A 23701-nucleotide genomic window follows, 5' to 3' on the forward strand; every position below is an offset into this window, starting at 1 on the left:
CAGCAGCTAGGTGCGCTGCTTGCCTGCAGTAAATAGGATGTGTCCATCCATGGAACACTGTGATAGGAATCATGCCATTCATAGCACACAATGCTTGGATGTGTTCGACCACGTCTCACAATGGGACCACGTGTCACAATGGGCAGCCCACAGTCTGTAGCAGCTGCGCAGTAGTATTCAGCTTCAGTCTGCTGAGTGAGCCTGAGCAGACAGGTGGGCCATGCTCGCCTCCTGGTTACAATATCTGGCACCAGGAGAGTTAGGCCACGTTCACACGCTGCGGATTCCGCTGCGGATTAATCCGCACGGATTTAGCAAAAACCGCAGATAATCCGCAGGTCCAAAGACCTGCGGATTATCTGCGGTTTTGCCTGCGGTTTGGTCCTGCGGATTCACTATCTCCACAATGGTGGAGATAGGAACCCGCAGCGTTTTCCACAGAAAGAATTGACATGCAATTCTTTCTGCGGATTCAAAACCGCAGCAAATCCGCGCGGTTTTTTCCGCAGCGTCGGCACAGCGTTTTTTTTTTACCCATTCAAATGAATGGTACTGTACACCGCAGCTAAAACTGCTGCGTGTCTGTAGCGGCCAATCCGCAGCGTGTGCACACAGCCTTAAAGCAAGACCTTTCATTTAGGGAGGGTAGTAGAGGGGGCGGTGTAGGAGCAGTGCTCCTCTGGCCTCTTTCCTAGTACTGAAGCGCGTTTGACCGTGAGGGGAGGGTGGCCTAACAAAAAAGGGGTTGGCCTATGCAAATTAAAAGCGCGTGGAGTGGAATCCTGGGGGGAAAAAAAAAAAAAAAAAAACAGCCGCCTGCGCTTTTGTTATGCGCCCAGACTTGGTTTGAATGTCTTCCTCAGGGTGGTGTCTGTGTCATTCTCCACAATGGGTGCCTGTCTTAAGCCCTGTGGCCTTGCAAGCGGCAAACCATTTCTGGTTATCGCTTCTCGGCCTTTTGGCTAAGATCAAGTGTAGTATCTGTTCTTATCAGTTTAATATCTGATACGTCCCTATCTGGGGACCATATATTAAATGGATTTTTAGAACAGGGAGATGGAAAAAGAGCTTGCTCACTTCACTCCACGTATCAGCCCAGTATGGCAGTTTCTCTGGGAATGGTGCACTCACTCTCTTAAGCGGTTTCCAAAGACAGATTGAATTGAAATCGGGATAAGCAAGTAGTGTTTTCAAAGCATGATTTGAATGCTTTTTTCCAATGTCGCCGCTCTGCAATTAGTTTTTCTTGGTCCAAGTTGCACATTTCCAATTCCTTAGCCTTGATTTAACTTGACCAACTCTTCTACTACTACTACTACTACTACTACTCTTATTCACCGCTATATGGGAGGCATTGCACTGTATTCAATGTGTCCGTAAAATAACGATCTATCTTGGCCTTTGCTGTTTGGTAGGTATAGGTGTGACAAGCTGCAGTAATGTGTTTGGCTTTGGATAGCTACATTTCTGCACACCCACCTGCTACAAGGCCTGCAGCCCCTTCGCCTCAGAACTTCCCCAGTCTTAATTCAAGCATTCAATTCCTACCACATCCCTCATGCAATGATATGTCGCTTCATTTTTGAAACATTGTCCCCCTCTTGTGGCCTTCCAACTTTGAAATTTACTGTTCAATTTTGAATTAATTCATATATGAATAAAATGGAAAAGCAACGATTTATCTGGCGAGTTATTTGAATGTTCTGCCTACGTCCACCTGTCTGACAGACGGACGGTATTCTAGTGGCTTGTAGCAGCAGCAGCAGCAGCTAGGTGCGCTGCTTGCCTGCAGTAAATAGGATGTGTCCATCCATGGAACACTGTGATAGGAATCATGCCATTCATAGCACACAATGCTTGGATGTGTTCGACCACGTCTCACAATGGGACCACGTGTCACAATGGGCAGCCCACAGTCTGTAGCAGCTGCGCAGTAGTATTCAGCTTCAGTCTGCTGAGTGAGCCTGAGCAGACAGGTGGGCCATGCTCGCCTCCTGGTTACAATATCTGGCACCAGGAGAGTTAGGCCACGTTCACACGCTGCGGATTCCGCTGCGGATTAATCCGCACGGATTTAGCAAAAACCGCAGATAATCCGCAGGTCCAAAGACCTGCGGATTATCTGCGGTTTTGCCTGCGGTTTGGTCCTGCGGATTCACTATCTCCACAATGGTGGAGATAGGAACCCGCAGCGTTTTCCACAGAAAGAATTGACATGCAATTCTTTCTGCGGATTCAAAACCGCAGCAAATCCGCGCGGTTTTTTCCGCAGCGTCGGCACAGCGTTTTTTTTTACCCATTCAAATGAATGGTACTGTACACCGCAGCTAAAACTGCTGCGTGTCTGTAGCGGCCAATCCGCAGCGTGTGCACACAGCCTTAAAGCAAGACCTTTCATTTAGGGAGGGTAGTAGAGGGGGCGGTGTAGGAGCAGTGCTCCTCTGGCCTCTTTCCTAGTACTGAAGCGCGTTTGACCGTGAGGGGAGGGTGGCCTAACAAAAAAGGGGTTGGCCTATGCAAATTAAAAGCGCGTGGAGTGGAATCCTGGGGGGAAAAAAAAAAAAAAAAAAACAGCCGCCTGCGCTTTTGTTATGCGCCCAGACTTGGTTTGAATGTCTTCCTCAGGGTGGTGTCTGTGTCATTCTCCACAATGGGTGCCTGTCTTAAGCCCTGTGGCCTTGCAAGCGGCAAACCATTTCTGGTTATCGCTTCTCGGCCTTTTGGCTAAGATCAAGTGTAGTATCTGTTCTTATCAGTTTAATATCTGATACGTCCCCTATCTGGGGACCATATATTAAATGGATTTTTAGAACAGGGAGATGGAAAAAGAGCTTGCTCACTTCACTCCACGTATCAGCCCAGTATGGCAGTTTCTCTGGGAATGGTGCACTCACTCTCTTAAGCGGTTTCCAAAGACAGATTGAATTGAAATCGGGATAAGCAAGTAGTGTTTTCAAAGCATGATTTGAATGCTTTTTTCCAATGTCGCCGCTCTGCAATTAGTTTTTCTTGGTCCAAGTTGCACATTTCCAATTCCTTAGCCTTGATTTAACTTGACCAACTCTTCTACTACTACTACTACTACTACTACTCTTATTCACCGCTATATGGGAGGCATTGCACTGTATTCAATGTGTCCGTAAAATAACGATCTATCTTGGCCTTTGCTGTTTGGTAGGTATAGGTGTGACAAGCTGCAGTAATGTGTTTGGCTTTGGATAGCTACATTTCTGCACACCCACCTGCTACAAGGCCTGCAGCCCCTTCGCCTCAGAACTTCCCCAGTCTTAATTCAAGCATTCAATTCCTACCACATCCCTCATGCAATGATATGTCGCTTCATTTTTGAAACATTGTCCCCCTCTTGTGGCCTTCCAACTTTGAAATTTACTGTTCAATTTTGAATTAATTCATATATGAATAAAATGGAAAAGCAACGATTTATCTGGCGAGTTATTTGAATGTTCTGCCTACGTCCACCTGTCTGACAGACGGACGGTATTCTAGTGGCTTGTAGCAGCAGCAGCAGCAGCTAGGTGCGCTGCTTGCCTGCAGTAAATAGGATGTGTCCATCCATGGAACACTGTGATAGGAATCATGCCATTCATAGCACACAATGCTTGGATGTGTTCGACCACGTCTCACAATGGGACCACGTGTCACAATGGGCAGCCCACAGTCTGTAGCAGCTGCGCAGTAGTATTCAGCTTCAGTCTGCTGAGTGAGCCTGAGCAGACAGGTGGGCCATGCTCGCCTCCTGGTTACAATATCTGGCACCAGGAGAGTTAGGCCACGTTCACACGCTGCGGATTCCGCTGCGGATTAATCCGCACGGATTTAGCAAAAACCGCAGATAATCCGCAGGTCCAAAGACCTGCGGATTATCTGCGGTTTTGCCTGCGGTTTGGTCCTGCGGATTCACTATCTCCACAATGGTGGAGATAGGAACCCGCAGCGTTTTCCACAGAAAGAATTGACATGCAATTCTTTCTGCGGATTCAAAACCGCAGCAAATCCGCGCGGTTTTTTCCGCAGCGTCGGCACAGCGTTTTTTTTTACCCATTCAAATGAATGGTACTGTACACCGCAGCTAAAACTGCTGCGTGTCTGTAGCGGCCAATCCGCAGCGTGTGCACACAGCCTTAAAGCAAGACCTTTCATTTAGGGAGGGTAGTAGAGGGGGCGGTGTAGGAGCAGTGCTCCTCTGGCCTCTTTCCTAGTACTGAAGCGCGTTTGACCGTGAGGGGAGGGTGGCCTAACAAAAAAGGGGTTGGCCTATGCAAATTAAAAGCGCGTGGAGTGGAATCCTGGGGGGAAAAAAAAAAAAAAAAAAACAGCCGCCTGCGCTTTTGTTATGCGCCCAGACTTGGTTTGAATGTCTTCCTCAGGGTGGTGTCTGTGTCATTCTCCACAATGGGTGCCTGTCTTAAGCCCTGTGGCCTTGCAAGCGGCAAACCATTTCTGGTTATCGCTTCTCGGCCTTTTGGCTAAGATCAAGTGTAGTATCTGTTCTTATCAGTTTAATATCTGATACGTCCCCTATCTGGGGACCATATATTAAATGGATTTTTAGAACAGGGAGATGGAAAAAGAGCTTGCTCACTTCACTCCACGTATCAGCCCAGTATGGCAGTTTCTCTGGGAATGGTGCACTCACTCTCTTAAGCGGTTTCCAAAGACAGATTGAATTGAAATCGGGATAAGCAAGTAGTGTTTTCAAAGCATGATTTGAATGCTTTTTTCCAATGTCGCCGCTCTGCAATTAGTTTTTCTTGGTCCAAGTTGCACATTTCCAATTCCTTAGCCTTGATTTAACTTGACCAACTCTTCTACTACTACTACTACTACTACTACTCTTATTCACCGCTATATGGGAGGCATTGCACTGTATTCAATGTGTCCGTAAAATAACGATCTATCTTGGCCTTTGCTGTTTGGTAGGTATAGGTGTGACAAGCTGCAGTAATGTGTTTGGCTTTGGATAGCTACATTTCTGCACACCCACCTGCTACAAGGCCTGCAGCCCCTTCGCCTCAGAACTTCCCCAGTCTTAATTCAAGCATTCAATTCCTACCACATCCCTCATGCAATGATATGTCGCTTCATTTTTGAAACATTGTCCCCCTCTTGTGGCCTTCCAACTTTGAAATTTACTGTTCAATTTTGAATTAATTCATATATGAATAAAATGGAAAAGCAACGATTTATCTGGCGAGTTATTTGAATGTTCTGCCTACGTCCACCTGTCTGACAGACGGACGGTATTCTAGTGGCTTGTAGCAGCAGCAGCAGCAGCTAGGTGCGCTGCTTGCCTGCAGTAAATAGGATGTGTCCATCCATGGAACACTGTGATAGGAATCATGCCATTCATAGCACACAATGCTTGGATGTGTTCGACCACGTCTCACAATGGGACCACGTGTCACAATGGGCAGCCCACAGTCTGTAGCAGCTGCGCAGTAGTATTCAGCTTCAGTCTGCTGAGTGAGCCTGAGCAGACAGGTGGGCCATGCTCGCCTCCTGGTTACAATATCTGGCACCAGGAGAGTTAGGCCACGTTCACACGCTGCGGATTCCGCTGCGGATTAATCCGCACGGATTTAGCAAAAACCGCAGATAATCCGCAGGTCCAAAGACCTGCGGATTATCTGCGGTTTTGCCTGCGGTTTGGTCCTGCGGATTCACTATCTCCACAATGGTGGAGATAGGAACCCGCAGCGTTTTCCACAGAAAGAATTGACATGCAATTCTTTCTGCGGATTCAAAACCGCAGCAAATCCGCGCGGTTTTTTCCGCAGCGTCGGCACAGCGTTTTTTTTTACCCATTCAAATGAATGGTACTGTACACCGCAGCTAAAACTGCTGCGTGTCTGTAGCGGCCAATCCGCAGCGTGTGCACACAGCCTTAAAGCAAGACCTTTCATTTAGGGAGGGTAGTAGAGGGGGCGGTGTAGGAGCAGTGCTCCTCTGGCCTCTTTCCTAGTACTGAAGCGCGTTTGACCGTGAGGGGAGGGTGGCCTAACAAAAAAGGGGTTGGCCTATGCAAATTAAAAGCGCGTGGAGTGGAATCCTGGGGGGAAAAAAAAAAAAAAAAAAACAGCCGCCTGCGCTTTTGTTATGCGCCCAGACTTGGTTTGAATGTCTTCCTCAGGGTGGTGTCTGTGTCATTCTCCACAATGGGTGCCTGTCTTAAGCCCTGTGGCCTTGCAAGCGGCAAACCATTTCTGGTTATCGCTTCTCGGCCTTTTGGCTAAGATCAAGTGTAGTATCTGTTCTTATCAGTTTAATATCTGATACGTCCCCTATCTGGGGACCATATATTAAATGGATTTTTAGAACAGGGAGATGGAAAAAGAGCTTGCTCACTTCACTCCACGTATCAGCCCAGTATGGCAGTTTCTCTGGGAATGGTGCACTCACTCTCTTAAGCGGTTTCCAAAGACAGATTGAATTGAAATCGGGATAAGCAAGTAGTGTTTTCAAAGCATGATTTGAATGCTTTTTTCCAATGTCGCCGCTCTGCAATTAGTTTTTCTTGGTCCAAGTTGCACATTTCCAATTCCTTAGCCTTGATTTAACTTGACCAACTCTTCTACTACTACTACTACTACTACTACTCTTATTCACCGCTATATGGGAGGCATTGCACTGTATTCAATGTGTCCGTAAAATAACGATCTATCTTGGCCTTTGCTGTTTGGTAGGTATAGGTGTGACAAGCTGCAGTAATGTGTTTGGCTTTGGATAGCTACATTTCTGCACACCCACCTGCTACAAGGCCTGCAGCCCCTTCGCCTCAGAACTTCCCCAGTCTTAATTCAAGCATTCAATTCCTACCACATCCCTCATGCAATGATATGTCGCTTCATTTTTGAAACATTGTCCCCCTCTTGTGGCCTTCCAACTTTGAAATTTACTGTTCAATTTTGAATTAATTCATATATGAATAAAATGGAAAAGCAACGATTTATCTGGCGAGTTATTTGAATGTTCTGCCTACGTCCACCTGTCTGACAGACGGACGGTATTCTAGTGGCTTGTAGCAGCAGCAGCAGCAGCTAGGTGCGCTGCTTGCCTGCAGTAAATAGGATGTGTCCATCCATGGAACACTGTGATAGGAATCATGCCATTCATAGCACACAATGCTTGGATGTGTTCGACCACGTCTCACAATGGGACCACGTGTCACAATGGGCAGCCCACAGTCTGTAGCAGCTGCGCAGTAGTATTCAGCTTCAGTCTGCTGAGTGAGCCTGAGCAGACAGGTGGGCCATGCTCGCCTCCTGGTTACAATATCTGGCACCAGGAGAGTTAGGCCACGTTCACACGCTGCGGATTCCGCTGCGGATTAATCCGCACGGATTTAGCAAAAACCGCAGATAATCCGCAGGTCCAAAGACCTGCGGATTATCTGCGGTTTTGCCTGCGGTTTGGTCCTGCGGATTCACTATCTCCACAATGGTGGAGATAGGAACCCGCAGCGTTTTCCACAGAAAGAATTGACATGCAATTCTTTCTGCGGATTCAAAACCGCAGCAAATCCGCGCGGTTTTTTCCGCAGCGTCGGCACAGCGTTTTTTTTTTACCCATTCAAATGAATGGTACTGTACACCGCAGCTAAAACTGCTGCGTGTCTGTAGCGGCCAATCCGCAGCGTGTGCACACAGCCTTAAAGCAAGACCTTTCATTTAGGGAGGGTAGTAGAGGGGGCGGTGTAGGAGCAGTGCTCCTCTGGCCTCTTTCCTAGTACTGAAGCGCGTTTGACCGTGAGGGGAGGGTGGCCTAACAAAAAAGGGGTTGGCCTATGCAAATTAAAAGCGCGTGGAGTGGAATCCTGGGGGGAAAAAAAAAAAAAAAAAAACAGCCGCCTGCGCTTTTGTTATGCGCCCAGACTTGGTTTGAATGTCTTCCTCAGGGTGGTGTCTGTGTCATTCTCCACAATGGGTGCCTGTCTTAAGCCCTGTGGCCTTGCAAGCGGCAAACCATTTCTGGTTATCGCTTCTCGGCCTTTTGGCTAAGATCAAGTGTAGTATCTGTTCTTATCAGTTTAATATCTGATACGTCCCCTATCTGGGGACCATATATTAAATGGATTTTTAGAACAGGGAGATGGAAAAAGAGCTTGCTCACTTCACTCCACGTATCAGCCCAGTATGGCAGTTTCTCTGGGAATGGTGCACTCACTCTCTTAAGCGGTTTCCAAAGACAGATTGAATTGAAATCGGGATAAGCAAGTAGTGTTTTCAAAGCATGATTTGAATGCTTTTTTCCAATGTCGCCGCTCTGCAATTAGTTTTTCTTGGTCCAAGTTGCACATTTCCAATTCCTTAGCCTTGATTTAACTTGACCAACTCTTCTACTACTACTACTACTACTACTACTCTTATTCACCGCTATATGGGAGGCATTGCACTGTATTCAATGTGTCCGTAAAATAACGATCTATCTTGGCCTTTGCTGTTTGGTAGGTATAGGTGTGACAAGCTGCAGTAATGTGTTTGGCTTTGGATAGCTACATTTCTGCACACCCACCTGCTACAAGGCCTGCAGCCCCTTCGCCTCAGAACTTCCCCAGTCTTAATTCAAGCATTCAATTCCTACCACATCCCTCATGCAATGATATGTCGCTTCATTTTTGAAACATTGTCCCCCTCTTGTGGCCTTCCAACTTTGAAATTTACTGTTCAATTTTGAATTAATTCATATATGAATAAAATGGAAAAGCAACGATTTATCTGGCGAGTTATTTGAATGTTCTGCCTACGTCCACCTGTCTGACAGACGGACGGTATTCTAGTGGCTTGTAGCAGCAGCAGCAGCAGCTAGGTGCGCTGCTTGCCTGCAGTAAATAGGATGTGTCCATCCATGGAACACTGTGATAGGAATCATGCCATTCATAGCACACAATGCTTGGATGTGTTCGACCACGTCTCACAATGGGACCACGTGTCACAATGGGCAGCCCACAGTCTGTAGCAGCTGCGCAGTAGTATTCAGCTTCAGTCTGCTGAGTGAGCCTGAGCAGACAGGTGGGCCATGCTCGCCTCCTGGTTACAATATCTGGCACCAGGAGAGTTAGGCCACGTTCACACGCTGCGGATTCCGCTGCGGATTAATCCGCACGGATTTAGCAAAAACCGCAGATAATCCGCAGGTCCAAAGACCTGCGGATTATCTGCGGTTTTGCCTGCGGTTTGGTCCTGCGGATTCACTATCTCCACAATGGTGGAGATAGGAACCCGCAGCGTTTTCCACAGAAAGAATTGACATGCAATTCTTTCTGCGGATTCAAAACCGCAGCAAATCCGCGCGGTTTTTTCCGCAGCGTCGGCACAGCGTTTTTTTTTACCCATTCAAATGAATGGTACTGTACACCGCAGCTAAAACTGCTGCGTGTCTGTAGCGGCCAATCCGCAGCGTGTGCACACAGCCTTAAAGCAAGACCTTTCATTTAGGGAGGGTAGTAGAGGGGGCGGTGTAGGAGCAGTGCTCCTCTGGCCTCTTTCCTAGTACTGAAGCGCGTTTGACCGTGAGGGGAGGGTGGCCTAACAAAAAAGGGGTTGGCCTATGCAAATTAAAAGCGCGTGGAGTGGAATCCTGGGGGGAAAAAAAAAAAAAAAAAAACAGCCGCCTGCGCTTTTGTTATGCGCCCAGACTTGGTTTGAATGTCTTCCTCAGGGTGGTGTCTGTGTCATTCTCCACAATGGGTGCCTGTCTTAAGCCCTGTGGCCTTGCAAGCGGCAAACCATTTCTGGTTATCGCTTCTCGGCCTTTTGGCTAAGATCAAGTGTAGTATCTGTTCTTATCAGTTTAATATCTGATACGTCCCCTATCTGGGGACCATATATTAAATGGATTTTTAGAACAGGGAGATGGAAAAAGAGCTTGCTCACTTCACTCCACGTATCAGCCCAGTATGGCAGTTTCTCTGGGAATGGTGCACTCACTCTCTTAAGCGGTTTCCAAAGACAGATTGAATTGAAATCGGGATAAGCAAGTAGTGTTTTCAAAGCATGATTTGAATGCTTTTTTCCAATGTCGCCGCTCTGCAATTAGTTTTTCTTGGTCCAAGTTGCACATTTCCAATTCCTTAGCCTTGATTTAACTTGACCAACTCTTCTACTACTACTACTACTACTACTACTCTTATTCACCGCTATATGGGAGGCATTGCACTGTATTCAATGTGTCCGTAAAATAACGATCTATCTTGGCCTTTGCTGTTTGGTAGGTATAGGTGTGACAAGCTGCAGTAATGTGTTTGGCTTTGGATAGCTACATTTCTGCACACCCACCTGCTACAAGGCCTGCAGCCCCTTCGCCTCAGAACTTCCCCAGTCTTAATTCAAGCATTCAATTCCTACCACATCCCTCATGCAATGATATGTCGCTTCATTTTTGAAACATTGTCCCCCTCTTGTGGCCTTCCAACTTTGAAATTTACTGTTCAATTTTGAATTAATTCATATATGAATAAAATGGAAAAGCAACGATTTATCTGGCGAGTTATTTGAATGTTCTGCCTACGTCCACCTGTCTGACAGACGGACGGTATTCTAGTGGCTTGTAGCAGCAGCAGCAGCAGCTAGGTGCGCTGCTTGCCTGCAGTAAATAGGATGTGTCCATCCATGGAACACTGTGATAGGAATCATGCCATTCATAGCACACAATGCTTGGATGTGTTCGACCACGTCTCACAATGGGACCACGTGTCACAATGGGCAGCCCACAGTCTGTAGCAGCTGCGCAGTAGTATTCAGCTTCAGTCTGCTGAGTGAGCCTGAGCAGACAGGTGGGCCATGCTCGCCTCCTGGTTACAATATCTGGCACCAGGAGAGTTAGGCCACGTTCACACGCTGCGGATTCCGCTGCGGATTAATCCGCACGGATTTAGCAAAAACCGCAGATAATCCGCAGGTCCAAAGACCTGCGGATTATCTGCGGTTTTGCCTGCGGTTTGGTCCTGCGGATTCACTATCTCCACAATGGTGGAGATAGGAACCCGCAGCGTTTTCCACAGAAAGAATTGACATGCAATTCTTTCTGCGGATTCAAAACCGCAGCAAATCCGCGCGGTTTTTTCCGCAGCGTCGGCACAGCGTTTTTTTTTACCCATTCAAATGAATGGTACTGTACACCGCAGCTAAAACTGCTGCGTGTCTGTAGCGGCCAATCCGCAGCGTGTGCACACAGCCTTAAAGCAAGACCTTTCATTTAGGGAGGGTAGTAGAGGGGGCGGTGTAGGAGCAGTGCTCCTCTGGCCTCTTTCCTAGTACTGAAGCGCGTTTGACCGTGAGGGGAGGGTGGCCTAACAAAAAAGGGGTTGGCCTATGCAAATTAAAAGCGCGTGGAGTGGAATCCTGGGGGGAAAAAAAAAAAAAAAAAAACAGCCGCCTGCGCTTTTGTTATGCGCCCAGACTTGGTTTGAATGTCTTCCTCAGGGTGGTGTCTGTGTCATTCTCCACAATGGGTGCCTGTCTTAAGCCCTGTGGCCTTGCAAGCGGCAAACCATTTCTGGTTATCGCTTCTCGGCCTTTTGGCTAAGATCAAGTGTAGTATCTGTTCTTATCAGTTTAATATCTGATACGTCCCCTATCTGGGGACCATATATTAAATGGATTTTTAGAACAGGGAGATGGAAAAAGAGCTTGCTCACTTCACTCCACGTATCAGCCCAGTATGGCAGTTTCTCTGGGAATGGTGCACTCACTCTCTTAAGCGGTTTCCAAAGACAGATTGAATTGAAATCGGGATAAGCAAGTAGTGTTTTCAAAGCATGATTTGAATGCTTTTTTCCAATGTCGCCGCTCTGCAATTAGTTTTTCTTGGTCCAAGTTGCACATTTCCAATTCCTTAGCCTTGATTTAACTTGACCAACTCTTCTACTACTACTACTACTACTACTACTCTTATTCACCGCTATATGGGAGGCATTGCACTGTATTCAATGTGTCCGTAAAATAACGATCTATCTTGGCCTTTGCTGTTTGGTAGGTATAGGTGTGACAAGCTGCAGTAATGTGTTTGGCTTTGGATAGCTACATTTCTGCACACCCACCTGCTACAAGGCCTGCAGCCCCTTCGCCTCAGAACTTCCCCAGTCTTAATTCAAGCATTCAATTCCTACCACATCCCTCATGCAATGATATGTCGCTTCATTTTTGAAACATTGTCCCCCTCTTGTGGCCTTCCAACTTTGAAATTTACTGTTCAATTTTGAATTAATTCATATATGAATAAAATGGAAAAGCAACGATTTATCTGGCGAGTTATTTGAATGTTCTGCCTACGTCCACCTGTCTGACAGACGGACGGTATTCTAGTGGCTTGTAGCAGCAGCAGCAGCAGCTAGGTGCGCTGCTTGCCTGCAGTAAATAGGATGTGTCCATCCATGGAACACTGTGATAGGAATCATGCCATTCATAGCACACAATGCTTGGATGTGTTCGACCACGTCTCACAATGGGACCACGTGTCACAATGGGCAGCCCACAGTCTGTAGCAGCTGCGCAGTAGTATTCAGCTTCAGTCTGCTGAGTGAGCCTGAGCAGACAGGTGGGCCATGCTCGCCTCCTGGTTACAATATCTGGCACCAGGAGAGTTAGGCCACGTTCACACGCTGCGGATTCCGCTGCGGATTAATCCGCACGGATTTAGCAAAAACCGCAGATAATCCGCAGGTCCAAAGACCTGCGGATTATCTGCGGTTTTGCCTGCGGTTTGGTCCTGCGGATTCACTATCTCCACAATGGTGGAGATAGGAACCCGCAGCGTTTTCCACAGAAAGAATTGACATGCAATTCTTTCTGCGGATTCAAAACCGCAGCAAATCCGCGCGGTTTTTTCCGCAGCGTCGGCACAGCGTTTTTTTTTACCCATTCAAATGAATGGTACTGTACACCGCAGCTAAAACTGCTGCGTGTCTGTAGCGGCCAATCCGCAGCGTGTGCACACAGCCTTAAAGCAAGACCTTTCATTTAGGGAGGGTAGTAGAGGGGGCGGTGTAGGAGCAGTGCTCCTCTGGCCTCTTTCCTAGTACTGAAGCGCGTTTGACCGTGAGGGGAGGGTGGCCTAACAAAAAAGGGGTTGGCCTATGCAAATTAAAAGCGCGTGGAGTGGAATCCTGGGGGGAAAAAAAAAAAAAAAAAAACAGCCGCCTGCGCTTTTGTTATGCGCCCAGACTTGGTTTGAATGTCTTCCTCAGGGTGGTGTCTGTGTCATTCTCCACAATGGGTGCCTGTCTTAAGCCCTGTGGCCTTGCAAGCGGCAAACCATTTCTGGTTATCGCTTCTCGGCCTTTTGGCTAAGATCAAGTGTAGTATCTGTTCTTATCAGTTTAATATCTGATACGTCCCCTATCTGGGGACCATATATTAAATGGATTTTTAGAACAGGGAGATGGAAAAAGAGCTTGCTCACTTCACTCCACGTATCAGCCCAGTATGGCAGTTTCTCTGGGAATGGTGCACTCACTCTCTTAAGCGGTTTCCAAAGACAGATTGAATTGAAATCGGGATAAGCAAGTAGTGTTTTCAAAGCATGATTTGAATGCTTTTTTCCAATGTCGCCGCTCTGCAATTAGTTTTTCTTGGTCCAAGTTGCACATTTCCAATTCCTTAGCCTTGATTTAACTTGACCAACTCTTCTACTACTACTACTACTACTACTACTCTTATTCACCGCTATATGGGAGGCATTGCACTGTATTCAATGTGTCCGTAAAATAACGATCTATCTTGGCCTTTGCTGTTTGGTAGGTATAGGTGTGACAAGCTGCAGTAATGTGTTTGGCTTTGGATAGCTACATTTCTGCACACCCACCTGCTACAAGGCCTGCAGCCCCTTCGCCTCAGAACTTCCCCAGTCTTAATTCAAGCATTCAATTCCTACCACATCCCTCATGCAATGATATGTCGCTTCATTTTTGAAACATTGTCCCCCTCTTGTGGCCTTCCAACTTTGAAATTTACTGTTCAATTTTGAATTAATTCATATATGAATAAAATGGAAAAGCAACGATTTATCTGGCGAGTTATTTGAATGTTCTGCCTACGTCCACCTGTCTGACAGACGGACGGTATTCTAGTGGCTTGTAGCAGCAGCAGCAGCAGCTAGGTGCGCTGCTTGCCTGCAGTAAATAGGATGTGTCCATCCATGGAACACTGTGATAGGAATCATGCCATTCATAGCACACAATGCTTGGATGTGTTCGACCACGTCTCACAATGGGACCACGTGTCACAATGGGCAGCCCACAGTCTGTAGCAGCTGCGCAGTAGTATTCAGCTTCAGTCTGCTGAGTGAGCCTGAGCAGACAGGTGGGCCATGCTCGCCTCCTGGTTACAATATCTGGCACCAGGAGAGTTAGGCCACGTTCACACGCTGCGGATTCCGCTGCGGATTAATCCGCACGGATTTAGCAAAAACCGCAGATAATCCGCAGGTCCAAAGACCTGCGGATTATCTGCGGTTTTGCCTGCGGTTTGGTCCTGCGGATTCACTATCTCCACAATGGTGGAGATAGGAACCCGCAGCGTTTTCCACAGAAAGAATTGACATGCAATTCTTTCTGCGGATTCAAAACCGCAGCAAATCCGCGCGGTTTTTTCCGCAGCGTCGGCACAGCGTTTTTTTTTACCCATTCAAATGAATGGTACTGTACACCGCAGCTAAAACTGCTGCGTGTCTGTAGCGGCCAATCCGCAGCGTGTGCACACAGCCTTAAAGCAAGACCTTTCATTTAGGGAGGGTAGTAGAGGGGGCGGTGTAGGAGCAGTGCTCCTCTGGCCTCTTTCCTAGTACTGAAGCGCGTTTGACCGTGAGGGGAGGGTGGCCTAACAAAAAAGGGGTTGGCCTATGCAAATTAAAAGCGCGTGGAGTGGAATCCTGGGGGGAAAAAAAAAAAAAAAAAAACAGCCGCCTGCGCTTTTGTTATGCGCCCAGACTTGGTTTGAATGTCTTCCTCAGGGTGGTGTCTGTGTCATTCTCCACAATGGGTGCCTGTCTTAAGCCCTGTGGCCTTGCAAGCGGCAAACCATTTCTGGTTATCGCTTCTCGGCCTTTTGGCTAAGATCAAGTGTAGTATCTGTTCTTATCAGTTTAATATCTGATACGTCCCCTATCTGGGGACCATATATTAAATGGATTTTTAGAACAGGGAGATGGAAAAAGAGCTTGCTCACTTCACTCCACGTATCAGCCCAGTATGGCAGTTTCTCTGGGAATGGTGCACTCACTCTCTTAAGCGGTTTCCAAAGACAGATTGAATTGAAATCGGGATAAGCAAGTAGTGTTTTCAAAGCATGATTTGAATGCTTTTTTCCAATGTCGCCGCTCTGCAATTAGTTTTTCTTGGTCCAAGTTGCACATTTCCAATTCCTTAGCCTTGATTTAACTTGACCAACTCTTCTACTACTACTACTACTACTACTACTCTTATTCACCGCTATATGGGAGGCATTGCACTGTATTCAATGTGTCCGTAAAATAACGATCTATCTTGGCCTTTGCTGTTTGGTAGGTATAGGTGTGACAAGCTGCAGTAATGTGTTTGGCTTTGGATAGCTACATTTCTGCACACCCACCTGCTACAAGGCCTGCAGCCCCTTCGCCTCAGAACTTCCCCAGTCTTAATTCAAGCATTCAATTCCTACCACATCCCTCATGCAATGATATGTCGCTTCATTTTTGAAACATTGTCCCCCTCTTGTGGCCTTCCAACTTTGAAATTTACTGTTCAATTTTGAATTAATTCATATATGAATAAAATGGAAAAGCAACGATTTATCTGGCGAGTTATTTGAATGTTCTGCCTACGTCCACCTGTCTGACAGACGGACGGTATTCTAGTGGCTTGTAGCAGCAGCAGCAGCAGCTAGGTGCGCTGCTTGCCTGCAGTAAATAGGATGTGTCCATCCATGGAACACTGTGATAGGAATCATGCCATTCATAGCACACAATGCTTGGATGTGTTCGACCACGTCTCACAATGGGACCACGTGTCACAATGGGCAGCCCACAGTCTGTAGCAGCTGCGCAGTAGTATTCAGCTTCAGTCTGCTGAGTGAGCCTGAGCAGACAGGTGGGCCATGCTCGCCTCCTGGTTACAATATCTGGCACCAGGAGAGTTAGGCCACGTTCACACGCTGCGGATTCCGCTGCGGATTAATCCGCACGGATTTAGCAAAAACCGCAGATAATCCGCAGGTCCAAAGACCTGCGGATTATCTGCGGTTTTGCCTGCGGTTTGGTCCTGCGGATTCACTATCTCCACAATGGTGGAGATAGGAACCCGCAGCGTTTTCCACAGAAAGAATTGACATGCAATTCTTTCTGCGGATTCAAAACCGCAGCAAATCCGCGCGGTTTTTTCCGCAGCGTCGGCACAGCGTTTTTTTTTACCCATTCAAATGAATGGTACTGTACACCGCAGCTAAAACTGCTGCGTGTCTGTAGCGGCCAATCCGCAGCGTGTGCACACAGCCTTAAAGCAAGACCTTTCATTTAGGGAGGGTAGTAGAGGGGGCGGTGTAGGAGCAGTGCTCCTCTGGCCTCTTTCCTAGTACTGAAGCGCGTTTGACCGTGAGGGGAGGGTGGCCTAACAAAAAAGGGGTTGGCCTATGCAAATTAAAAGCGCGTGGAGTGGAATCCTGGGGGGAAAAAAAAAAAAAAAAAAACAGCCGCCTGCGCTTTTGTTATGCGCCCAGACTTGGTTTGAATGTCTTCCTCAGGGTGGTGTCTGTGTCATTCTCCACAATGGGTGCCTGTCTTAAGCCCTGTGGCCTTGCAAGCGGCAAACCATTTCTGGTTATCGCTTCTCGGCCTTTTGGCTAAGATCAAGTGTAGTATCTGTTCTTATCAGTTTAATATCTGATACGTCCCCTATCTGGGGACCATATATTAAATGGATTTTTAGAACAGGGAGATGGAAAAAGAGCTTGCTCACTTCACTCCACGTATCAGCCCAGTATGGCAGTTTCTCTGGGAATGGTGCACTCACTCTCTTAAGCGGTTTCCAAAGACAGATTGAATTGAAATCGGGATAAGCAAGTAGTGTTTTCAAAGCATGATTTGAATGCTTTTTTCCAATGTCGCCGCTCTGCAATTAGTTTTTCTTGGTCCAAGTTGCACATTTCCAATTCCTTAGCCTTGATTTAACTTGACCAACTCTTCTACTACTACTACTACTACTACTACTCTTATTCACCGCTATATGGGAGGCATTGCACTGTATTCAATGTGTCCGTAAAATAACGATCTATCTTGGCCTTTGCTGTTTGGTAGGTATAGGTGTGACAAGCTGCAGTAATGTGTTTGGCTTTGGATAGCTACATTTCTGCACACCCACCTGCTACAAGGCCTGCAGCCCCTTCGCCTCAGAACTTCCCCAGTCTTAATTCAAGCATTCAATTCCTACCACATCCCTCATGCAATGATATGTCGCTTCATTTTTGAAACATTGTCCCCCTCTTGTGGCCTTCCAACTTTGAAATTTACTGTTCAATTTTGAATTAATTCATATATGAATAAAATGGAAAAGCAACGATTTATCTGGCGAGTTATTTGAATGTTCTGCCTACGTCCACCTGTCTGACAGACGGACGGTATTCTAGTGGCTTGTAGCAGCAGCAGCAGCAGCTAGGTGCGCTGCTTGCCTGCAGTAAATAGGATGTGTCCATCCATGGAACACTGTGATAGGAATCATGCCATTCATAGCACACAATGCTTGGATGTGTTCGACCACGTCTCACAATGGGACCACGTGTCACAATGGGCAGCCCACAGTCTGTAGCAGCTGCGCAGTAGTATTCAGCTTCAGTCTGCTGAGTGAGCCTGAGCAGACAGGTGGGCCATGCTCGCCTCCTGGTTACAATATCTGGCACCAGGAGAGTTAGGCCACGTTCACACGCTGCGGATTCCGCTGCGGATTAATCCGCACGGATTTAGCAAAAACCGCAGATAATCCGCAGGTCCAAAGACCTGCGGATTATCTGCGGTTTTGCCTGCGGTTTGGTCCTGCGGATTCACTATCTCCACAATGGTGGAGATAGGAACCCGCAGCGTTTTCCACAGAAAGAATTGACATGCAATTCTTTCTGCGGATTCAAAACCGCAGCAAATCCGCGCGGTTTTTTCCGCAGCGTCGGCACAGCGTTTTTTTTTACCCATTCAAATGAATGGTACTGTACACCGCAGCTAAAACTGCTGCGTGTCTGTAGCGGCCAATCCGCAGCGTGTGCACACAGCCTTAAAGCAAGACCTTTCATTTAGGGAGGGTAGTAGAGGGGGCGGTGTAGGAGCAGTGCTCCTCTGGCCTCTTTCCTAGTACTGAAGCGCGTTTGACCGTGAGGGGAGGGTGGCCTAACAAAAAAGGGGTTGGCCTATGCAAATTAAAAGCGCGTGGAGTGGAATCCTGGGGGGAAAAAAAAAAAAAAAAAAACAGCCGCCTGCGCTTTTGTTATGCGCCCAGACTTGGTTTGAATGTCTTCCTCAGGGTGGTGTCTGTGTCATTCTCCACAATGGGTGCCTGTCTTAAGCCCTGTGGCCTTGCAAGCGGCAAACCATTTCTGGTTATCGCTTCTCGGCCTTTTGGCTAAGATCAAGTGTAGTATCTGTTCTTATCAGTTTAATATCTGATACGTCCCCTATCTGGGGACCATATATTAAATGGATTTTTAGAACAGGGAGATGGAAAAAGAGCTTGCTCACTTCACTCCACGTATCAGCCCAGTATGGCAGTTTCTCTGGGAATGGTGCACTCACTCTCTTAAGCGGTTTCCAAAGACAGATTGAATTGAAATCGGGATAAGCAAGTAGTGTTTTCAAAGCATGATTTGAATGCTTTTTTCCAATGTCGCCGCTCTGCAATTAGTTTTTCTTGGTCCAAGTTGCACATTTCCAATTCCTTAGCCTTGATTTAACTTGACCAACTCTTCTACTACTACTACTACTACTACTACTCTTATTCACCGCTATATGGGAGGCATTGCACTGTATTCAATGTGTCCGTAAAATAACGATCTATCTTGGCCTTTGCTGTTTGGTAGGTATAGGTGTGACAAGCTGCAGTAATGTGTTTGGCTTTGGATAGCTACATTTCTGCACACCCACCTGCTACAAGGCCTGCAGCCCCTTCGCCTCAGAACTTCCCCAGTCTTAATTCAAGCATTCAATTCCTACCACATCCCTCATGCAATGATATGTCGCTTCATTTTTGAAACATTGTCCCCCTCTTGTGGCCTTCCAACTTTGAAATTTACTGTTCAATTTTGAATTAATTCATATATGAATAAAATGGAAAAGCAACGATTTATCTGGCGAGTTATTTGAATGTTCTGCCTACGTCCACCTGTCTGACAGACGGACGGTATTCTAGTGGCTTGTAGCAGCAGCAGCAGCAGCTAGGTGCGCTGCTTGCCTGCAGTAAATAGGATGTGTCCATCCATGGAACACTGTGATAGGAATCATGCCATTCATAGCACACAATGCTTGGATGTGTTCGACCACGTCTCACAATGGGACCACGTGTCACAATGGGCAGCCCACAGTCTGTAGCAGCTGCGCAGTAGTATTCAGCTTCAGTCTGCTGAGTGAGCCTGAGCAGACAGGTGGGCCATGCTCGCCTCCTGGTTACAATATCTGGCACCAGGAGAGTTAGGCCACGTTCACACGCTGCGGATTCCGCTGCGGATTAATCCGCACGGATTTAGCAAAAACCGCAGATAATCCGCAGGTCCAAAGACCTGCGGATTATCTGCGGTTTTGCCTGCGGTTTGGTCCTGCGGATTCACTATCTCCACAATGGTGGAGATAGGAACCCGCAGCGTTTTCCACAGAAAGAATTGACATGCAATTCTTTCTGCGGATTCAAAACCGCAGCAAATCCGCGCGGTTTTTTCCGCAGCGTCGGCACAGCGTTTTTTTTTACCCATTCAAATGAATGGTACTGTACACCGCAGCTAAAACTGCTGCGTGTCTGTAGCGGCCAATCCGCAGCGTGTGCACACAGCCTTAAAGCAAGACCTTTCATTTAGGGAGGGTAGTAGAGGGGGCGGTGTAGGAGCAGTGCTCCTCTGGCCTCTTTCCTAGTACTGAAGCGCGTTTGACCGTGAGGGGAGGGTGGCCTAACAAAAAAGGGGTTGGCCTATGCAAATTAAAAGCGCGTGGAGTGGAATCCTGGGGGGAAAAAAAAAAAAAAAAAAACAGCCGCCTGCGCTTTTGTTATGCGCCCAGACTTGGTTTGAATGTCTTCCTCAGGGTGGTGTCTGTGTCATTCTCCACAATGGGTGCCTGTCTTAAGCCCTGTGGCCTTGCAAGCGGCAAACCATTTCTGGTTATCGCTTCTCGGCCTTTTGGCTAAGATCAAGTGTAGTATCTGTTCTTATCAGTTTAATATCTGATACGTCCCCTATCTGGGGACCATATATTAAATGGATTTTTAGAACAGGGAGATGGAAAAAGAGCTTGCTCACTTCACTCCACGTATCAGCCCAGTATGGCAGTTTCTCTGGGAATGGTGCACTCACTCTCTTAAGCGGTTTCCAAAGACAGATTGAATTGAAATCGGGATAAGCAAGTAGTGTTTTCAAAGCATGATTTGAATGCTTTTTTCCAATGTCGCCGCTCTGCAATTAGTTTTTCTTGGTCCAAGTTGCACATTTCCAATTCCTTAGCCTTGATTTAACTTGACCAACTCTTCTACTACTACTACTACTACTACTACTCTTATTCACCGCTATATGGGAGGCATTGCACTGTATTCAATGTGTCCGTAAAATAACGATCTATCTTGGCCTTTGCTGTTTGGTAGGTATAGGTGTGACAAGCTGCAGTAATGTGTTTGGCTTTGGATAGCTACATTTCTGCACACCCACCTGCTACAAGGCCTGCAGCCCCTTCGCCTCAGAACTTCCCCAGTCTTAATTCAAGCATTCAATTCCTACCACATCCCTCATGCAATGATATGTCGCTTCATTTTTGAAACATTGTCCCCCTCTTGTGGCCTTCCAACTTTGAAATTTACTGTTCAATTTTGAATTAATTCATATATGAATAAAATGGAAAAGCAACGATTTATCTGGCGAGTTATTTGAATGTTCTGCCTACGTCCACCTGTCTGACAGACGGACGGTATTCTAGTGGCTTGTAGCAGCAGCAGCAGCAGCTAGGTGCGCTGCTTGCCTGCAGTAAATAGGATGTGTCCATCCATGGAACACTGTGATAGGAATCATGCCATTCATAGCACACAATGCTTGGATGTGTTCGACCACGTCTCACAATGGGACCACGTGTCACAATGGGCAGCCCACAGTCTGTAGCAGCTGCGCAGTAGTATTCAGCTTCAGTCTGCTGAGTGAGCCTGAGCAGACAGGTGGGCCATGCTCGCCTCCTGGTTACAATATCTGGCACCAGGAGAGTTAGGCCACGTTCACACGCTGCGGATTCCGCTGCGGATTAATCCGCACGGATTTAGCAAAAACCGCAGATAATCCGCAGGTCCAAAGACCTGCGGATTATCTGCGGTTTTGCCTGCGGTTTGGTCCTGCGGATTCACTATCTCCACAATGGTGGAGATAGGAACCCGCAGCGTTTTCCACAGAAAGAATTGACATGCAATTCTTTCTGCGGATTCAAAACCGCAGCAAATCCGCGCGGTTTTTTCCGCAGCGTCGGCACAGCGTTTTTTTTTACCCATTCAAATGAATGGTACTGTACACCGCAGCTAAAACTGCTGCGTGTCTGTAGCGGCCAATCCGCAGCGTGTGCACACAGCCTTAAAGCAAGACCTTTCATTTAGGGAGGGTAGTAGAGGGGGCGGTGTAGGAGCAGTGCTCCTCTGGCCTCTTTCCTAGTACTGAAGCGCGTTTGACCGTGAGGGGAGGGTGGCCTAACAAAAAAGGGGTTGGCCTATGCAAATTAAAAGCGCGTGGAGTGGAATCCTGGGGGGAAAAAAAAAAAAAAAAAAACAGCCGCCTGCGCTTTTGTTATGCGCCCAGACTTGGTTTGAATGTCTTCCTCAGGGTGGTGTCTGTGTCATTCTCCACAATGGGTGCCTGTCTTAAGCCCTGTGGCCTTGCAAGCGGCAAACCATTTCTGGTTATCGCTTCTCGGCCTTTTGGCTAAGATCAAGTGTAGTATCTGTTCTTATCAGTTTAATATCTGATACGTCCCCTATCTGGGGACCATATATTAAATGGATTTTTAGAACAGGGAGATGGAAAAAGAGCTTGCTCACTTCACTCCACGTATCAGCCCAGTATGGCAGTTTCTCTGGGAATGGTGCACTCACTCTCTTAAGCGGTTTCCAAAGACAGATTGAATTGAAATCGGGATAAGCAAGTAGTGTTTTCAAAGCATGATTTGAATGCTTTTTTCCAATGTCGCCGCTCTGCAATTAGTTTTTCTTGGTCCAAGTTGCACATTTCCAATTCCTTAGCCTTGATTTAACTTGACCAACTCTTCTACTACTACTACTACTACTACTCTTATTCACCGCTATATGGGAGGCATTGCACTGTATTCAATGTGTCCGTAAAATAACGATCTATCTTGGCCTTTGCTGTTTGGTAGGTATAGGTGTGACAAGCTGCAGTAATGTGTTTGGCTTTGGATAGCTACATTTCTGCACACCCACCTGCTACAAGGCCTGCAGCCCCTTCGCCTCAGAACTTCCCCAGTCTTAATTCAAGCATTCAATTCCTACCACATCCCTCATGCAATGATATGTCGCTTCATTTTTGAAACATTGTCCCCCTCTTGTGGCCTTCCAACTTTGAAATTTACTGTTCAATTTTGAATTAATTCATATATGAATAAAATGGAAAAGCAACGATTTATCTGGCGAGTTATTTGAATGTTCTGCCTACGTCCACCTGTCTGACAGACGGACGGTATTCTAGTGGCTTGTAGCAGCAGCAGCAGCAGCTAGGTGCGCTGCTTGCCTGCAGTAAATAGGATGTGTCCATCCATGGAACACTGTGATAGGAATCATGCCATTCATAGCACACAATGCTTGGATGTGTTCGACCACGTCTCACAATGGGACCACGTGTCACAATGGGCAGCCCACAGTCTGTAGCAGCTGCGCAGTAGTATTCAGCTTCAGTCTGCTGAGTGAGCCTGAGCAGACAGGTGGGCCATGCTCGCCTCCTGGTTACAATATCTGGCACCAGGAGAGTTAGGCCACGTTCACACGCTGCGGAGTCCGCTGCGGATTAATCCGCACGGATTTAGCAAAAACCGCAGATAATCCGCAGGTCCAAAGACCTGCGGATTATCTGCGGTTTTGCCTGCGGTTTGGTCCTGCGGATTCACTATCTCCACAATGGTGGAGATAGGAACCCGCAGCGTTTTCCACAGAAAGAATTGACATGCAATTCTTTCTGCGGATTCAAAACCGCAGCAAATCCGCGCGGTTTTTTCCGCAGCGTCGGCACAGCGTTTTTTTTTACCCATTCAAATGAATGGTACTGTACACCGCAGCTAAAACTGCTGCGTGTCTGTAGCGGCCAATCCGCAGCGTGTGCACACAGCCTTAAAGCAAGACCTTTCATTTAGGGAGGGTAGTAGAGGGGGCGGTGTAGGAGCAGTGCTCCTCTGGCCTCTTTCCTAGTACTGAAGCGCGTTTGACCGTGAGGGGAGGGTGGCCTAACAAAAAAGGGGTTGGCCTATGCAAATTAAAAGCGCGTGGAGTGGAATCCTG

The 23701-nt window shown here is 47.1% G+C and overlaps 13 non-coding genes across 13 annotated transcripts; all 13 read left to right on the forward strand.

Moving 5' to 3' along the window:
• Positions 1-942: 942 nt before the first annotated feature.
• Positions 943-1132, forward strand: LOC141095085 (U2 spliceosomal RNA). The gene has a single exon (XR_012233304.1). It is a non-coding gene; the product is annotated as a U2 spliceosomal RNA (small nuclear RNA).
• A 1572-nt stretch (positions 1133-2704) lies between these two features.
• Positions 2705-2895, forward strand: LOC141094951 (U2 spliceosomal RNA). Its single transcript, XR_012233219.1, has one exon. It is a non-coding gene; the product is annotated as a U2 spliceosomal RNA (small nuclear RNA).
• A 1572-nt stretch (positions 2896-4467) lies between these two features.
• Positions 4468-4658, forward strand: LOC141095045 (U2 spliceosomal RNA). The gene has a single exon (XR_012233268.1). It is a non-coding gene; the product is annotated as a U2 spliceosomal RNA (small nuclear RNA).
• Positions 4659-6230: 1572 nt separating this feature from the next.
• Positions 6231-6421, forward strand: LOC141095057 (U2 spliceosomal RNA). The gene has a single exon (XR_012233279.1). It is a non-coding gene; the product is annotated as a U2 spliceosomal RNA (small nuclear RNA).
• Positions 6422-7994: 1573 nt separating this feature from the next.
• LOC141095069 (U2 spliceosomal RNA) lies at positions 7995-8185 on the forward strand. Its single transcript, XR_012233290.1, has one exon. It is a non-coding gene; the product is annotated as a U2 spliceosomal RNA (small nuclear RNA).
• Positions 8186-9757: 1572 nt separating this feature from the next.
• Positions 9758-9948, forward strand: LOC141095081 (U2 spliceosomal RNA). Its single transcript, XR_012233301.1, has one exon. It is a non-coding gene; the product is annotated as a U2 spliceosomal RNA (small nuclear RNA).
• A 1572-nt stretch (positions 9949-11520) lies between these two features.
• On the forward strand, positions 11521-11711 carry LOC141094957 (U2 spliceosomal RNA). Its single transcript, XR_012233223.1, has one exon. It is a non-coding gene; the product is annotated as a U2 spliceosomal RNA (small nuclear RNA).
• Positions 11712-13283: 1572 nt separating this feature from the next.
• On the forward strand, positions 13284-13474 carry LOC141094969 (U2 spliceosomal RNA). The gene has a single exon (XR_012233230.1). It is a non-coding gene; the product is annotated as a U2 spliceosomal RNA (small nuclear RNA).
• Positions 13475-15046: 1572 nt separating this feature from the next.
• On the forward strand, positions 15047-15237 carry LOC141094981 (U2 spliceosomal RNA). The gene has a single exon (XR_012233238.1). It is a non-coding gene; the product is annotated as a U2 spliceosomal RNA (small nuclear RNA).
• A 1572-nt stretch (positions 15238-16809) lies between these two features.
• Positions 16810-17000, forward strand: LOC141094994 (U2 spliceosomal RNA). Its single transcript, XR_012233243.1, has one exon. It is a non-coding gene; the product is annotated as a U2 spliceosomal RNA (small nuclear RNA).
• Positions 17001-18572: 1572 nt separating this feature from the next.
• LOC141095006 (U2 spliceosomal RNA) lies at positions 18573-18763 on the forward strand. The gene has a single exon (XR_012233251.1). It is a non-coding gene; the product is annotated as a U2 spliceosomal RNA (small nuclear RNA).
• A 1572-nt stretch (positions 18764-20335) lies between these two features.
• Positions 20336-20526, forward strand: LOC141095018 (U2 spliceosomal RNA). Its single transcript, XR_012233255.1, has one exon. It is a non-coding gene; the product is annotated as a U2 spliceosomal RNA (small nuclear RNA).
• A 1572-nt stretch (positions 20527-22098) lies between these two features.
• On the forward strand, positions 22099-22289 carry LOC141095030 (U2 spliceosomal RNA). The gene has a single exon (XR_012233258.1). It is a non-coding gene; the product is annotated as a U2 spliceosomal RNA (small nuclear RNA).
• The last annotated feature ends 1412 nt before the right edge of the window (positions 22290-23701 follow it).

The sequence above is a fragment of the Dendrobates tinctorius genome, unplaced genomic scaffold (assembly GCF_039654945.1).
Source record: "Dendrobates tinctorius isolate UK_male_01 unplaced genomic scaffold, ASM3965494v1 ptg000065l, whole genome shotgun sequence".
NCBI classification, from domain to species: domain Eukaryota; kingdom Metazoa; phylum Chordata; class Amphibia; order Anura; family Dendrobatidae; genus Dendrobates; species Dendrobates tinctorius.